The sequence below is a fragment of the Papaver somniferum genome, chromosome 1 (assembly GCF_003573695.1).
Source record: "Papaver somniferum cultivar HN1 chromosome 1, ASM357369v1, whole genome shotgun sequence".
Lineage (NCBI taxonomy): Eukaryota > Viridiplantae > Streptophyta > Magnoliopsida > Ranunculales > Papaveraceae > Papaver > Papaver somniferum.
Genome location: NC_039358.1, coordinates 142,202,021 through 142,220,336, shown reverse-complemented (window position 1 = coordinate 142,220,336; position 18,316 = coordinate 142,202,021). Strand labels below are relative to the sequence as shown.

The window sequence follows — 18,316 nt, the reverse complement described above, 5'->3', positions numbered from 1 at the left end:
TCTTCAACAAAAGACGGAAAACGTAAAATCCGTCAAACTCCAATGCAAGAAAATCCACAACAAGGTAATACTAAACCCCATTTTTCGTATGTTACTAAGCATTGCTCTTATTGTGGAAATAAAGGACACTTGGAAAGGGGGTGCAGATTCAGTAAAAGAAATGAGAAAGCCGTAGATGCACGCATTTCCGAAAAAATGGCTGAACTCAATAATGCTTCTCGTGCTAAATCAGGACATCATTGTCCTAAAAACGATCAAAAGAATTATTGTAATGATAGTTTAAAGTTTTCTTATCAGGCTTCTACAAAGTTTTCTCATTATAGCTCAAACAATAAAAGGAGAGATAATTTTGTAAAGACAAGATCTGATATTCCAAATTGGAAAAAGACTAACTCTCAGAGTTTTCAACATTTCAGTTATCCTAATATTTCCTCAAGAGATTCATCTTGGATTTCAGGAGGAAATAATAGGAAGACCAAAGCAATTTGTGTAAAACCCATTTCTAAATGGAGTCCAAAGTCTTCTCTAAAGACAACCAGGAAGGTATCAAAAGATAGCCACAAGGATGACACTCGAATGATAAGTTTCAATACTCATGACATTCAGAATATTGTGTTAAACGTTCTTGATCAAATGAATGTAGCTCCATGTCGTTATTGTTATATGAGATAATCAGGTCTCATATCGGTTACCTTTTTATGATTTTGTGACTTTTGATTTAGCAAATTTCATATCTAACCTTATGGGTTGCTTAATCAAATAATCATAAAAGGATGATGACAATTTATCCCATATGTGAGTCACGATTATACTATTATCAATTTATTTCTCATAAGTTGTGTATATAGTATACATATGAGTCTTTGGTATTAGCTTATTACTACTGGCACGTAATAGTTAAAACCATTTTAACCTTTCTATGGTAAAGGTTGCTTTTGTTGTTCTTATGTCTTTTCGAAAGGATGGGAAAAACAATGAGGAAAAGAGGATGCGAAATTTGAGGTAACAAATTTGTTAGTTAATCATTTTCCTGTTTAAGAAAGGCATGATTTTACTACATATATTTTGCTTTTGCTTAACAAGTTTTCGGTACAATTGATGTTTCTTCCGTTATTTGTGTGCGACTCAATTGCTTCTGGTTAAGGTGAATAATGCAAGTTGATTTATTTTGTTTGTATGAATTATTTATGGCTTAACAAAAGAAAAGGTTTACGGGATGAGTTGTTTAGTCCAATTCGATTCCGGATAAGAGAAACTAAGTTAATTTTGATCTTAGTTAGACGTTTCAAAGTGGAGGTTTCGGCTATTCGAATGACTTAACAAGAAATGCTAGTTAACTAACCTAGTACTTGTCTTGTTTAAAAGTTAAAGGTCTAAGTTATATGGATAATTAGAACCTGATGAGAAAAATAGAGTTATCTTTATTTTGGTCTTATCGAATAAAGCGATTGTATACAATCGGTTTAGCAAAGGAACTAAGGTGCTTAGTTGATTTTTTGGTTTGCTAAACTAGTAGGAAAAATTGTTTCCTTGATAACATATCAAAAAAAATTACTTTGTAGTTTCGGTTTTGATATTGGTTATCAAAAATGGCGTGTGGAACCCTCGTTCTTAACTCTATAGGTTTGCAAGTCTATTTTGAGATTTGTAAGATGATTTTCGTGTTGTCCTTTATTTTTTCGTTTCTTTGTCATTTTGTGACAAAAAGGGGGAGAAATATATGGAGTAAACAAGTGATACTGGTATTGATTTTATATTGATTGGTATCACTAAGGAAGAGAACATTTGTGCTTAAACGTTTATTTAACGAAAGAGTGAAAGCATGGACTAATGGGGAGTAGCATATCATATTAATTGGTATAAAAAAGACGTGTGGATTGATGAAATCTACCTATATCACCTTTAGGGGGAGTATTAGCTTTGTTATTATAATGTCAACAACGACATTTAAGGATTGAATGAATGCAGGTTATTGTGCTGTTGAATTCGGGAATCAAGCGTATGTGTAATGAATTCTTGTAATTTGTTTATCCATATGATTGTAAGAGTTTTGTTACTAAAATTGACAAAGTGGGAGATTGTTAGAGCATAGCTCGGTTGAACCGACCAAGCGTTGGTATGTCAAGTTTGGTTGTCATATTTTAGTGAATCAAAACTCATTTTAAGAGTCGCTTGATTATGTACTAGAGTCAACTTCGTATAGGTTAGCTTGAAAGTATTAGGATATGAGACACTACAAGTATTGCGAAGACTTGAAGAAGTGAAGAAGTAAGAAGCTACAACGACAACGTCATCCTTCCACTTGAGGTTAGTAATATTTGACTTGAATTGTTTCATTCCCTAACGTATCTTTCAAGTCGTGCATATTGAAAACGAAACTGTGAAGCATGAACACTCTAGATAGACATAGTATTAAGGAATATAATATGAAGTTTATTGCTTAACCATTAAACTTTGTAGATAAGACATCGACATAATCGTTTAAATGCTATCGTGATTATGTATGGGTATGAGGTGAGGATTTCATCCTAGGAAACAATGTTTTTACATGTGTTTTAAGGAAGTAAGTTCATAAACTTGTTTATGAATCGAAAAGGAAATCGCCATGCGTTATTGGGATTGTTATTCATTGCATATCTTGTGGACATCCAATATGTGACCGCTCACGACTTGTTTGTGTTCTTAGTAAAACTATTCACAAAGGCCTGACTTATGTATTGGTATGACTTTTATTAGTGAAACCGATCTTAAGTAATCACCTGAGATGGTATGATCAAGTTTGCGATTTGTTGAACCGAATCTGGGTAAAGGGGAACCTACCCTATGAAGAGGCGCAACACATCACAAAGGGGAATCGATCCTTGTATGAGGTGCACCAAGTTTATAGCAGAAAGGGTAACCGATCCTATGGACATGTGCGACACGTTTTTAGGCAAAGGGGAACCGATCCTATGGACATGTGCAACACATATGAGTTAGATACCATATAAATGTGGGGAACCGATCCTAATACCTAGTCAACCGAATTTTGGAAAGATAGTGTGGCTATGCACAATACTCACATGGAGGTAGAACCGAAACTTGTTTTGGTAGAACCGTTAAACCCATGATTTGTGATTGAGTGTTTCTTAATCAATCACATAGTTTTTGAAAGTCAGATGAACCAATTCTAAACTTGTTTGGAAGTGTGGAAAATCGGTTTCAAGGTTGTAAGTATGAAAGAGAACTTACAAAGTAAGGATGTCGACATACTTTGAACACGTATAGTAATGTTTATCTTTTATTGTTCAAAGTTATTCCTTAATAGCTACAGGAAGAAAATTCCAGGATCGAAATATAAATAAGTTAAGAATCTTTTAATTAAGGTTGTTAATTTTATTTTAGGAAAATGAGAATTAGTAATGTGCATTTACTAGTTGAGATTTTCCAAAGAAATTTTCGGTCATTATTTTGGACAGAGCATTTCCAGGAATTATGAAAACGGAATTTGGAATGTATTGAATATCTTTGAGAATATTTTCGGTTTTGGAAATTCCTTGGTGTCCAAACTTCCTTGTCTATAAATACTTGAAGTTTACATTTCTAGCAAACTAATCCTTCGTGACAGCAAACTTTCTCGGTTGTGTTGTTACTGGTGTAGCCGCCTATTCAGAGAGGAGAGTAACCTAATTAGGCGAAATCTCTTACGGCCGCTCAGTTTAAAGTCTTCTTTGGGATTGAGAAGCTCTATTAGTACCATTGGTGGGAAACTAGATAATTGCAGTTTATCTTTTGTTTTCAATTGATTTGATTGACTAACGGTTGTTGAATCTTTGATTGCACCTAGTTTGTTTATTCTTGAGAACCTTCTCTTATGATATAAGGCTCACTCAAACTAGATCAAAGATTTAACGTTTCTACGAATCTAAGTTTTTCTAGATCCTTAAGATATATTCATTGGTTTTCCATTGTTAACAGACTCCGCTCTGTGCGACAAATCAATAAGGAATCAAGTTTGTTTTTGCAGATTGTTACTTTGAAGATTAAATTGAAGATTGAAGATTTTGAAGATTTGAAGAAGAAGTTGTTGTGAACCATTAAGAAGATATATTAGATTTAGTTCTAAAGAGAACGCCCGTTCTGCTAGGATATCTGGTATCAAATATCTATTGAGAACTTCGGTTCTGCTAGATATTATCAAATCAAGAATATTGTTGAAGCTGAGGAACTAGGATTTTAGTTTACTTAGTATTGTCTACACGAAGTTGCAGGTTTACTTTTTGTAGCATCTTAATTCAATTGAGTATTCAAAACTGGACTAGGTCCCGGGGTTTTTCTGCTTTTGCAGTTTCCACGTTAACAAAATTCTGGTGTGTGTGCTTTACTTTATTTCCGTATTATAATTGTTTTTATATCATAATTAAAGTAAATACACTTGTACATTAACTAGGCACTTGATATTTATCTTATAAGGTTTCGGTTATCAAGTGAACACTTTGTCGTTGTATTTTCTCGATTTCATATCCATAGACAATCATACAAAGTGTATTTGATTTCTCCACTTGTCTGATATAATTGTTCACGTGTTAGACCAGTTCGGACTAACCTTATTTCAAGTGGACATTGTGTTGAAATATTTCTTGAGTGATTATTGCTCCAAGAGGTTTATACACAGTGGGTCTTGTATAGATTGTGATCAACATAAAATATTGTGGTTTATTTGGGTACCCTCGTCTTTTCAATGATGAAATCTTCACTTTTACCCATACACATAATCACAATAGCATTCATATGATTATGTCGATGTCTTATATACGAAGTTCAAAAGCTAAGCGTTATACTTTGTATTCTAATTCCTTAACACTATGTCTACTAGAGTATAATCATTCACAACTTCGCAGTTATGTTTTCAATATAGCACGACTTGAAAGATACGTTAGGAATGAAACAATTCAAGTCACAATATTACTAACCTGAAGAAGAAGGATGATTTCGTCGATGTAGCTTGTTACTTCTTCACATTCTTCGAGTAATACTTGTATGTCTCATAATCCTAATCTTTCTAGCCTAACCAATACGAAGTTGTCTCTAGTATATAATCAAGCGACTCTTTAATTGAGTTTTAATTCACTAAAATATGACAACCAAACTTGACATACCAACGCTTGGTGGGTTCAACCGAGCTATGCTCTAACACCTACTACTAAGCTAACTTCGGTCTGGAATGTAGTTGAGCACTAATCAATATCCCACTGATCAAGGCACAGTTGCGTTCCTTACGCCTCTTGAACCACGCCGGATTCTGCGCAATTGATTCCCTTAGCTGATCTCACGCACAACTAAGAGTTTCTACGACCCAAAGTCGAAGACTTGATAAACAAATCTATCTCACACAGAAAAGTCTATTGAATAGATAAATATGTCTCCCACAGATATACCTATGAGTTTTGTTCCGTCTTTTGATAAATCAAGGTGAACATGAACCAATTGATAAACCAGACTTATATTTCCGAAGAACAGCCTAGTATTATCAATCATCTCACAATAGTCTTAATCGATTAACAAAAAAAAATATTATGGAATCACAAACGATGAGACGAAGATGTTTGTGACTACTTTTCAATCTTTCCTATCAGAGAATAAATCTCGAGCAAATATTAAAGAAGATAGTACTCAACACGATAGAAAACAGCAAGATCAGAACAGGTAACTACAGAGAAAATAGTTGGGTCTAGCTTCACAATCCCAATGAAGTCTTCAAGTCGTTAACCTACAGGGTTTCGTGAAAAACCTAAGGTTAAAGGAGAATTGACTCTAGACGTCGCAACTAGTATCAAAAAGGAGGTGTGGGATTAGGTTTCCCAGTTGCTAGAGTTCTCCTTTATATAGTCTTCAAATCAGGGTTTGCAATCAATGTTACCTTGGTAACAAAGTATTCGATATTCACCATTAGATGAAAACCTGATTAGATTTAAGCTAATATATTTCAACTGTTAGATCGAACTTAGCCTGTTATACACAAACGAAATGTACCATCATTCAGATAAAGGTAACTGTACCTAAACGTGTACACTTAGTTGTTGGTTCAACAATAGTTAACCAATGGTTAACCATATGAGCACTTTCATATCAACCTTATTCATCTTTATCATAACTAGTTCAAATGACTCAAATGAAACTAGTTAGAGAGTTGTTCAATTGTTTATATTCTCATAGAAGTATACAAAACACAATTGAAGCAAAATCGATTTTGATTCACTCGAATCATTTCATGAACATTATAGCCACGGTTTGAAAAAGATTGCATTCCTTGTTATATAAATGTATTAGTTCATGAACAAACCGATTTTAGAACATAACCTACTTAAGTATGCCAACGGGTACACATACCTAATTAGCCGGACTGAGTTTGGTTATGCCAGTACGCGTACGGGTACGCATACCAATTTACACTTCCAAACTCCAGCAGAAATTCACGGAACTTGAACTTCCGCCAGTACGCGTACGGGTATGCATACTTAGTTCCCGGACTTCCAACAACCAACCAGTACGCATACCATGGTTCCCGGTTTTGGACTTTACACAAATGTGAATACACACTATGTTTATATCCAATAATGGTTACATGTTCTAAACCCTCATTTCAATCATTTGAAACATTCTTGGAAGACGACAATAGTTGTCTCACACAAACTATTAGCTTCAAAGCAATTTTCAAGTGATCGAATGATCAATATGAAATATTCCGAGTCTACATCAAATGACTGTCTCATACAAATCATGTAAGATGTTATAAGGAAATTTTCACATGATCATCTTTTGACTTTCGTCAAGAATAAAAGATGAACTTGGTTAAAGTGAAAGCTTACCAACACATATTGATCATTCGAAATACCAAATGTGTATAATTGAAGTCTATATAGCAATACGACTTTTTGTCTCAAATAGGAGATAAGGTAGATATACTTTTGAGTGATAGATGAATTCAAGTATCCACATACCTTTAGTTGATGAAGTTCCACAAGTTCCCTTGAGTAGTTCTTCGTCTTCATTCGATGAACGCCGTGAAGTCTAAAGCTCAACTACACTTACTATCCTAACCCGAGACTTAGCTATAAGTAGACTAGAAATCAAGACTTATAGTTTTGACAACTAAACTTGAAAAACAAGCTTGAGATAGCAACGCTTGCGAGTTCGACCGAGAAGTGCTCTAACATTCATAATTATACTTTAATCTTCATCATTCAATCTCAAAATCTTTCAACCTCAAAAAAACGGCTATCAGAGTTCGTGGTCCTAAGTTTTCTCTGGAAGAAGATTCAGCAATTTGCACAACTTATATTTTTCAAACAAGAAATAATATCTACGGTACGAATTTTACGCAAATAACTTTCTGGCAACAAGTTTTTGCAATGTTCGCTGCAGAAACAAGGAACCTGAGAAACCGTGATGTTACTGGAATATCTGCTCGTTTTCAATCAACTAGTCATGTTGTTTTGGTATGGTAATGCAAGTTAACCGAAATAGGATTAACGGAGACTCTAAAGATGAATTAATCCAAAGAGCTGCAGCGATGTGACAGAAAATTAACGGGAGACCTTTTCCGTTTGCAGGATATTTCAATATCCTTAGATTCGACCCCTTTTGCCTTCTAGTTGCTCCACAAGTCGCTCCACCAGCCTCTCAATGAAGGAGAATGCTCTATTACCTTGTTTCTATGATTTAGTAATTAAGTCTAATGTAACGTTTAATGAAAGCTAATGTGAGACTAAGTAACGTTTAATGGAATCTAATATTGTTTGATATAAACATAAGAATGGTGCAAATACAAAGACATTTAAATTAATTAAGTTTATACACTTAATGAATCCATCCAACTTAAAAAATGAAGGATATTCCCAGAAGTGTTTTCCATATGTGTCTTCTTTTGTAAAAGTGTGCAAATGCATAAAAAATTTGCAACCAGGGCTTGAGCATTCACTAATCATCTGTTTTGTAAACTCTAATTCTCCGCAGTGGTCGGGTTGTGGATTCTTCAACCGGACTTTAAGATTCATGTTTCTCCAAGATGTTGCTACCTTTTCATCTTCTTGCTCCTTCATAACATCAGCTAACATTCATAGTTCTTCACGACAGTTAGGATCTTGACATTGCAAATACTGGAGATTTTCTGGTTGTGATTCAATGACCATTCTGTTTGTTGAACGACCAACTTGTAGACACTTAGAATACATCTAAGTACATTGCATCAGACTACGTTCATCCATGAAATTAAGTGGACAAACCTCTTTCTCTTCCACACATAGTATGTGTTTTCCTTTGATTTTAGAAAACATGGTGTTGGATGAAGAACCTTTTATGTTGAGAATATTTTTGGTTGTGTTTGGAAAAAATTGGTTGTAATATATGATATATATATAAGGATAAATATGATTGTTATAAATAGAACCGTTTACTTCGTCTCACAATAAGATGATCGGTCTTGGTTGAGCCGACAATGGCTAGTATCATCCAACAGATCTCATTCCACTCCTTATAAAATTCTTACGATTGCAACTCCAAAACCACACCTTCTCTATCTTAATATTTCATTCTAAAACTTCCGTATACAAAAATATCAAAAAATGTCTGCTATCGTGGTCTTAAGTTTACTGAAGACATGCCTTTTTGGCAGAATATTTTTACAGTGTTCGTCTCTGAAAAGACGAGGGTACCCAAATACACCACAATATTTTAAAATATCCACCTATAATTCCTCTTACCGAAAGTGATTGTCTACGGACTAAGTCGAGACAATACGACAAATCGGTATTCACACTTTGTGTGATCGTCTATGGATACGAGATCGAGACAATACAACAATCAAAGTGCGATTACTTGATAAAAGGTTCGGACTTAACCAAACTCTATAGGATCACTATCAAGTAATACAGAATTAACGTTTGTGTAATTTACTTTAAAATATAATAACAACAATTATAATTGAGAAAAATAAAAGTAAATGACACACCAAGATTTTGTTAACGAGGAAACCGAAAATGCAGAAAAACCCCGGGACCTAGTACAGAATTGAATACTCTCATAATTAAGCCGCTATACAAAATCTAAACCAACTTCGTATAGTTGATACCAAACAACTAAACCTAGTTCACTTAGTTTCTTCGGTATCCCTGCGCTTCCGACATTCAATAAGTGCACACACTGGAACAATTCCTTTGGATCGTATTCCAAACAGTAAACGAACAACAACTCTGTTTAGTAACAACTCTATTGATTCTTTCCAGATTAAGATATCTCAAGTCGTATGCAAAGGCTCTTCCGTTTAAACTAATAAGCTCATTTGCCTGGTTATATCAATCTACCCAATAACTACCGAAATAGCAGAGTTTAGATTTGAAATCGACCAATATAGAATCTAACAAGAGACTATAAAGCGATGCCGATCTCACACAACTAATCAATCAAATAAATCTGATTCTAGTTGGATCCCAGCCGATCAAGGTTTGTGCTACACAAAGATATGAGAAACCAGTAAGAAATCTTCTTTGTCTTCAGATCTTCATTAATCTTCAATTAAACCTGCATAACACCACTTGAATCTCTTGTGATCAATCATGCATAGAACGGAGTCTGTTAACAATGGATTATCACAAGATGTCTTTAGACCTATAAACAGTTCTAAAGATCATGTCGACACTTCGATCTAGTTTGAGTGAATCTTATATCAGAAGAGAAGATTCTCAAGAATAAACAAACTAGGTGCAATCAAAGTTCAAAAACCGTTAGTCAATCAAATCAATCGAAAACTAATAAAATGCATTTATCTAGTTTCCCATCAACGGTACTCGTAGAGCTTCTTGATCCCACATAAGTCTTTAAGCGAGCGGCCGTAAGAGATTTCACCTAATTAGGGTACTTTTCTCTCTTGATAAACGGCTCCACCAGAAATAACAAAAAGATGAAGTTTGCCTGGCTCTTAGGATAGTTTGCAAGAGATACAAACTTAGGTATTTATAGACCAAGGATGTTTGGACACCAAGGAATTTCCAAAACCGAATATTCTCAAGATATGCAATAAATGCCAAAAATCGGTTTTCATAAATCCTAGAAATGCTTTTTCCAATATTTCCGAAATCTCTCAATAGAAAATCTCCAATCAGTAAATGCACATTACTAATTTTTATTTTCTAGAGATATGCATTTAATTGCTGGTAATTAAAGCATATAAAACTAACAACCTTAATTAAAAGATTTTTAATTTATTTCGGACCGGGATATCCTTGAGTTATTAAAGAATATCTTTGAACAATAAAATATAACAATTACTGTTCATGTTCAAAGTATGTTGACATCTTTTCTTTGTAAATCCTCTTTCATATTTACAATCTTGGAATCGATTATACCACACTTCCAAACAAGTTTAGAATTGGTTCATCTGTATTCCAAGACAACTATGTGATTGATCAATTATCAAATCACAATCATGGGTTCAATCGGTTCTACCAATCACAAAGATCGGTTCTACCTTAATATGGATTACTTGTGATCGAACACAACTTACCAGGACCGGTTACGTCAGTTACCAGGATCGGTTACATCAATTACCAGGACCGGTTACCATATACTCATGGTATTGCTTGTGATCGATCACACCAGTCACAAGGATCGGTTACAGCAATTACTATGATCGGTTACATCAATTACAAGGATCTATTACACAATTCTTTTGTGATCGGTCACACCAATTACTAGGATCGGTCACACCAATTACAAATATCGATCATACCATCTTAGGTGATTACTTACGATCGGTTACACTGATTAATAAAAACTAGTCATACCAAATCATAAGTCAGGCACTATGATTAGTTATACCAAGATACACAACTAGTTATGATCGGTTCCACTAACTCACACATATTGGTAATCCAAAGATATGCAATGAATAACAATACCAATAAGCCTGGTGATTTCCCTTTCGATTCATAAAACAAGTTCATGAATGTACTTCCTTTAAACAAATATAAACATTGTCTCCTAGGATGAAATCTTCACCTTTACCCATACACATAATCACAATAGCATTTATACAATTATGTCGATGTCATATATACGAAGTTCAAAAGATAAGCATTATACTTCGTATTCTAATTCCTTAACACTATAATCATATGATCATGTCTCATTACAAGAGTATAATAATCATTCACAGCTTCGCAGTTATGTTTTCAATATAGCATGACTTGAAAGATACGTTAGGAATGAACAGTTCAAGTCAATATTACTAACCTCAAGAGGAAAGATGATGTCGTCGTTGTAGCTTGTTACTTCTTCACACTCTTCAGGTCTTCGAGTAATACTTGTATGTCTCATAATCCTAGAATTTATTGTCTAACCTATATGAAGTTGTCTCTAGTACATAATCAAGCGACTCTTAGATGAGTTTTGGTTCACTAAATATGACAACCAAACATGCTCAGCCAGGAGTAGTTGTTAGAGCGTTGATCGATCGAACTCACAAGTGTTGCTATCTCAAGATTGTTGTCAAATTTAGTTGTCAAAACTATATCTTGAGTCTAAAATTAGTTAAGTCTCGGATTAGGATAGAAGTGTAGTTGAGAAACGGATATCACGGCAGTCATCATTGTGTTCTACCGTTTGAAGGCGAAGATCAACCGAAGCTTTTGGAGAACTTCTTCAATAAAAGGTAAGTGAAGACTAAACGAACTATTTCTCAAGTTATATTCATCTTTCTATCTATGAGACGATGTTGCATAATTAATTAGACTATCGTAAGCATATCAAGAATTTCAAGTCAAGCTTATCTTGTAATTAATCCTCGAAATATATATAACTAAACTTAATGAACATTTATTCATACTTGATGAATTTTGGTTAAGAACAATTTATTGTTCGTAATCTAAATTATGATTCAATATTATCATTCGAAAATATCCTGGAACAATGATATGTGTCATTGATGTTATCTGGGAATGTTTCGAATTGATCTAGAGAGAAATATAGAACTGTAAATCTGGATACAGGACAATATGCATACCAGTTTCACAAACTGCGAAAACTGTTATAGGTCCGGAGTCGTAGTACATGTACCTAGTAAACGTACCGGCATACCGATAATTCGACAGTGACCTACTGGTACGCATACCCGGTATCCATACTACAAAAAGTCTGTGAACTCGTGAACCCAGAATGGTACGCATACCTAGTATGCATACCGAAAAAGAACTGTTGGTTCTGTAACCGGTGTGGTATCCATACCCAGTATGCAAACCGAAAAAGTTTTGTATGTTCCAGAACTTGTATTTGTCTTAATGGTACACATACTCGGTACATATACCTTGACAAATATAGTCACAGACAAGGCTAAAGTACACGTACTTTCCCTGTTGAATATTTTCAGATGAACATAAATTTATTTATGTGAGATAATTAGCATTTGAGTAAATATATAAGAACACTATATATACATGATTCATCACATTATAACTTATAATTGTGATTCAAACTTAAAGTCTTAAGTGTTTATGAAAATGATTAAGCTTATAGCTAAATCGGCTAGTTTCGGCTAACCATTTATGAACGTTGTCATTATACACTGTTCGGTTATGGTTCATCATAACCAGAGTGTATATATTGATATATAAATCACATTTCAAAGATTCATCTTATAGTGGATATTGGTTGCTTGGTTCCAAACCTATCTTAGCTTAAACCTGAAGCAACCTATGCTTTGAAAGTCTATAAAAGGGGAACCTCAAGCAACTAGGATCTTTAAATCTCGACACTACTTTTTTGTGTATGCTAGTTGTAAAATAGAATTGTCTTCTTCCTAAAACCCTTCTAGGGCTTAGCGACTACAAAGACTTCATAGGGATTCGTGTAGCCAGATCCAGCTATTGCGTATCTTGATAGCTCGAGTATCCTGATCTTGATTGATTGTTGAGCTTGCTACATCAATCAAGATAAATAGAAATCATAAAATTTCTCTTCTTCTAAGACTTTGTTGATTCCACAAGTTTAATACTTGTGGGGTGAATAATAATCTAGGTTGCTCTTTGGGAAACATAAGTCCGGATTTTGTGGTTAGCTAGACTTTGTCTATTTCTGTCGATTTTCAGTTTCACCTTGATCTGCGATCAAAAAGAAAATCACATATATAGGCTTATCTGTGGGAGGAAGATTGGTTTAAAGTCTACAATTGGTTGAAGAAACTCTTAGGTTGTAAAGGACTTCAAATAAGGAAATTAATTGCACAAAGTCCTGCTAGGATTCAAGAGGCGTAAGGAGCGCGACTGTAACTGAATTGCTGTGAGGGTTCAATCCGAATCGACTACATTCCAGTCCGAAGTTAATTGGTAGTAGGCTAGTGTCTGTAGTGGCTTAATACAGTTTGGTGTTCAATTTGGACTAGGTCCTGGGGTTTTTCTGCATTTGCAGTTTCTTCGTTAACAAAATTTTCGGTGTTTGTGTTATTTCTTTTTCCACATTATACTGTTTATCTTTATAATTGAAATATCACAGGTTGTATGTTATTCAATCAAGTAGATACATGCATCCTTGTTTGTTGGATACGACTTGATTGATTCTTGGATATTGATTTTTAAGATCGTCCGAGAACTCTCACACGTAAATCAGGTTCACGGATTTGGTTCGTCAACTTTCTGATTATGAGAGAAAGAGATATGACTCTGAGTATTATTCCTTGATTGAGATTCATTAAGTTGAACTCTCTGAATTATATTTAAGTTTGTCCATACAGGTTGCCTAAGAAAAAGTAGGTGGTGTATTTTGGTAGCCCCACGTTTCAGTAGGCACAGGATGGATGACCTCTCGGGAAGCTGCTGTTGGATAACCATAATAGTGCCATTAAAAATCCCACACACTGCTGGATGACCGCAGTGGGTAAGTGGAAACAATATCGGTGTCAGTTGGGATACAACTAGGAACGATTTGCTTGCACTCCGGTGGGAGAGTATGCTGTGCGGTTATGCCGGATACTGGTCTCACATGAGGCAAGGAACGTTTACATTATACGGAGGCCTTTTCATCACAATTGGCTCCAAAGTTGGAAGAAAACTCTGCAGTTAATCATGAACGGGCGGGAGTAACCCGGGATGGGTGACCTCCTGGGAAGTTGCTGTCGGAAGACCAAACGATGCCTGTTGAAAACCCCACACTACCGGATAACTGCAGTGGATAAGTGAGCACAATATCGGTGGAGGGTCGGGTCATTACAATAATTCTGGATTGTCCAACAAAGAACTGGTGAGTATCTTAATACCTTTGTCCTCATTAAACAACTGCAGTAATATCTTAATCAAAATCATATTTGGCGTAACTTGTTGTGTATATGTTTTTGAGAAAACCATCGCTGAAACAAAGTTTACTGAAGAAAAAAGAAGAAAGTTTAAGCATTTTGAATGCTATGGACTCTATAAGGTTCATGCAGCCAGATTTGATGTAGTTTGATGTTATTGTTGTCGTTTATGAAATCAAACTACTATATATGCAAGTCTAAAGAGAGTTAAAATATTTTGAATACTATGAACTTTATAAGGTTCATCCGCTGAATTTGATTTAGTTTGATGTTATTGTGATCATTTATGAAATCAAGTTACTATACGTGCAAGTATCGCTTAATTATAATACAGAAGTCTAATTTAAGGTCTAAATATTTTCATTAATTAATATTACTGCCGCTTCTTTTACAAAATATAAACTTAATTAGACGGTAATAAGAGCTTAAATAATTACATCAATAAAATCTAGTACAATTTTTGGCCTTTTAGTTTTCTTCAATTAACGTAACTTCCATTCAACGCGCTCGTGAACTGTTTCTCATTTGTTTTCGAAACTCTGGTCGTTAACTTTCAAAACTAGAGTTTTTCTTTGCGTTTTAGCTAGGTGTGTAAATTGGGCCAGACCGGGTAGCCTGACCCGTTTTCTAATCCAGGCCATGCCAGATGGGCCTCATGTTCAACCACCCAAAAACCCCTCAGGTCGGGCAGGCCAGGTAAAAACGCTTATTTTGAGGCGCAAAACATCTCGAAGCCCGTTCTATTAACCAGGCCAGGCAAGCCAAACAGGCTACGGGCTTGTTGTACTTTTAAAGTTCTATAGTAACTGATTTAATTCTTAACTTGGAAATTGAATGAACCATTGTTTAAAACAATCTTAAGTAATTAACTTTTTTTCAAGAAGAATAGAAATGAAAATAAGAACTTTAATTCGAAATATATAGCCAATAGATATACCAATTTACTGCAACATAAAACTAAAACTCTTAAGAAAACTTAAACGGGCGCCAAACCGAGTTGTTTGGGCAGGTAATAGATCAGACTATTAAATTTTAGGGAAAGTACGAGTCCGCCCATTTACACTAACCAAGTTAGGCCATATAGCCCATGACGGGTTGTAACAGGCTTTGGGCTCCTTCTGGTACAGGCAGACTGAGTATTTTCGGGTACTATTTACATCCCTACTTTTAGCGAACATTTGCCTGGAGCAACTTCTAAAACTTGCACAAATCTTTCCTTTCTACCATTTTTTTTTAAATTACCGCATATTTTATTTACAGCAGTCTCAAGTTTTGATTCACATAAAAGAAAAATTGCCTTGTAAGACATTTCAAGAAAAATAAGTGGAAATAATTCAAAAGAAAGATAAATGGAAATAACTCAAGAAAAAATTGAATTTTGGTGTGAGCTGAATGCTTGAATGAATTGAATATTTATATGAAAAAAATAATCGTTAAAAATCCAACAGTTACCAGAGAAGTTGGAGTCAACCGGGCCACATTGGGCAGAGATTCGGCTCAATCACCTTCGGCTGCTCCCGCCGACTTATCTTAACTCGAAAAACCCTTTCCCACTGTCCAAAATAATAAAATAAATTAGATGGTGTCCATTGAAGTTACTAACATCGTTGCAAGGTAATCTAAGAGATTTGTTCGGGTAACAATCAATTGGTTAAAATAGCTACTTTAGGATTATGAATCACTACTTGGTACAAATTTCATGGAGCGAAAAAGGCTAATCTCTCTTGTTTATAAAGGTTCCTTTAGTCCTTTTGCTTTCGTGGGCAAAATCGTCGAAATGACTCCAATACTCACTAGTCTTCCTAACGTCCCTCGTCCACGTTTTCATTAAAATTAGAAGTTGGACTGGAAGTTTTTATATTGGAATCTTGAAAGGAAAATGTACAAAATAGTCCTAGTATTAGGATCCGATTCACAAAAACATCCTACTGTTACAAACTATTAACAAAATGATCATATTTCCGTTAAAAGGAGAGTTAAATGGTGACTCACAGTTAAATATGTTAATGGAATTATCTATGTGTCCTTCATATTTATCCTTCCATACACAATTTTAACTTTTGCGTTCATTATATTTTTTTTGACGGTGGTGCTATTTGTAGGTGGTGGTGGTGCCGCTTACATATCGCTACACGGCATTCAGGATCGTAAAACCGCATTCAGGTTCGTTACACCGCATTCACCTTGAGGGTTCACCGCTTTCCCTCCGGGGTTTAGCAAAGATTCTTAAACTTCCACCATCACCACCACCGTGTCATCACCACCACTTCAACCAATTAGTTAACTAGGAAGAGCATTTTGAGGGAGGATATTTTCGGAAAATATAACACCGTTTTATTCAAAAATGTTAAATTGGATGGAAAAAGACCATTTTGTAAATGAATTACAAAAGTATGATTATTTTGTGACCGAATTACAAAAAAGTATGACCATTATGTAATTGGCCCATCTTTAAACTAATTACTGAAAACTCGAAAACAGCTTCGTTTAGATTAAATTAGGCTAAAATAATGAAGCCACACGTAATGTCAGATTTTACCTACCAGTCTTTTTTTTGCATTCTGAAAATAGCGCCTATAGGGAAACGTTCTATAAGTACAGTTAAACTACTAGTTTACCTCAACTACTTCACTTCGAGGGCTGTGCGAATATTACAAAACTAGTCTGGTCCGAGACTTCAGCAGCACTTCACTTCATCTCCTTCTCTCTCTCAACTTAAGAGGAAAAAAGAAGCGAATATTGGCGAGACGATCTAGCTGCAATGAAAATGATGAAAGATAACGCTTTGGTGCTAGTGATGGTAGTTGCTGTGCTTATGTTGGTGAAGCCACCAGTAATAGTTGCTAGCCATGAAGATGATCAAACTCGTCATCATCTAGTTGGAGATGACCGTGGTTGGGATGTCTCTAACGATGTTACTTCATGGGCTTCTGGAAAAGTTTTCAAGGTTGGAGACAACGTCTGTAAGTCCTCTTTCCTTTTCAATAAACCATTGTTTGAGTGTTCCTATATGTAGTTAAAAGTTTAATACTTTGCAAAAATATTATGGATTTAGGATCGTCAATTAATTATATTTAGCTTGTGATTGGTTAGATCGTTAGTAAAGTTTACATGAATTATGGTATGTTGTTCTTCCATCTGTTAAGTAGGAGTACTGATTTAGCGATTGAGATAAGGTTGTGCAGGGTGGAAATTGGAAAGGAGGCCTAATTTGGATCCTAATTTGTCATCTCCTCAATATGTTCTTTTGTTGAGAAAATGGGTTTGTGTATGTGGCAGGGTTTTCATATTCAGCTGCACAGGAAAGGGTAGCAGAGTTGGGAAGTAAAGAGGAATAGTGAAACTTGCGACATCAGCAATCCCATCAAAATGTACACCGATGGCCTAAACAGTGTTAGGCTTGATGGAGAAGGCTCTCGTTATTTTGTAAGTGGAATGCCTGAAAGCTGCAAAAATGGCCTCAAACTACATGTCAACGTTCTACCACCGCAGCAACAACAACAACAACTCGCTGAATCCAAAATTCCCATGAGTACTCGAGCAGTCCTCGCAGGTTCCCCAACATCTCCTCCTTCCTCCACCCCAGAGCTCCCAATTCAGTTGTCAACTTCGCTGTTGGTTGGTTTGACACTTCATCTCTGTTACTTGGCTTTCTGAATGGAAGGTTCGTATGGGTTATAGGAAATAGGATAAACATGGACAACAACTTTCTTTATGATAAGGGTTTCGTTTTGAACTTTGCTTTATATTCCTGTTTCGAATGTAATTTGTTGGTTTTAAGCAGTGTAATTTCTATAATGCAAGGGTTTCATCCACTGAATACGAAGACGGTGTGGTTTGTAGTTTTTTAAGCAGTGTCTTATGAACCAAAGAAGCTTTTAGGGGTGCCAAATAATATGACAATGCTTTGACATTCTATATGGATATGAAGTTGCAGTAGTATCTGAAAAAAACACTTTATTCTTAGTCGGTGAATGTATGAAATTCCTTGTAAACATT

At 35.2% G+C, this 18,316-nt stretch overlaps 1 pseudogene; it reads left to right on the top strand.

Annotated features, from left to right (window-relative positions):
• The first annotated feature begins 16,969 nt into the window (after positions 1-16,969).
• LOC113302960 lies at positions 16,970-18,202 on the top strand (annotated as a pseudogene).
• Positions 18,203-18,316: the final 114 nt, after the last annotated feature.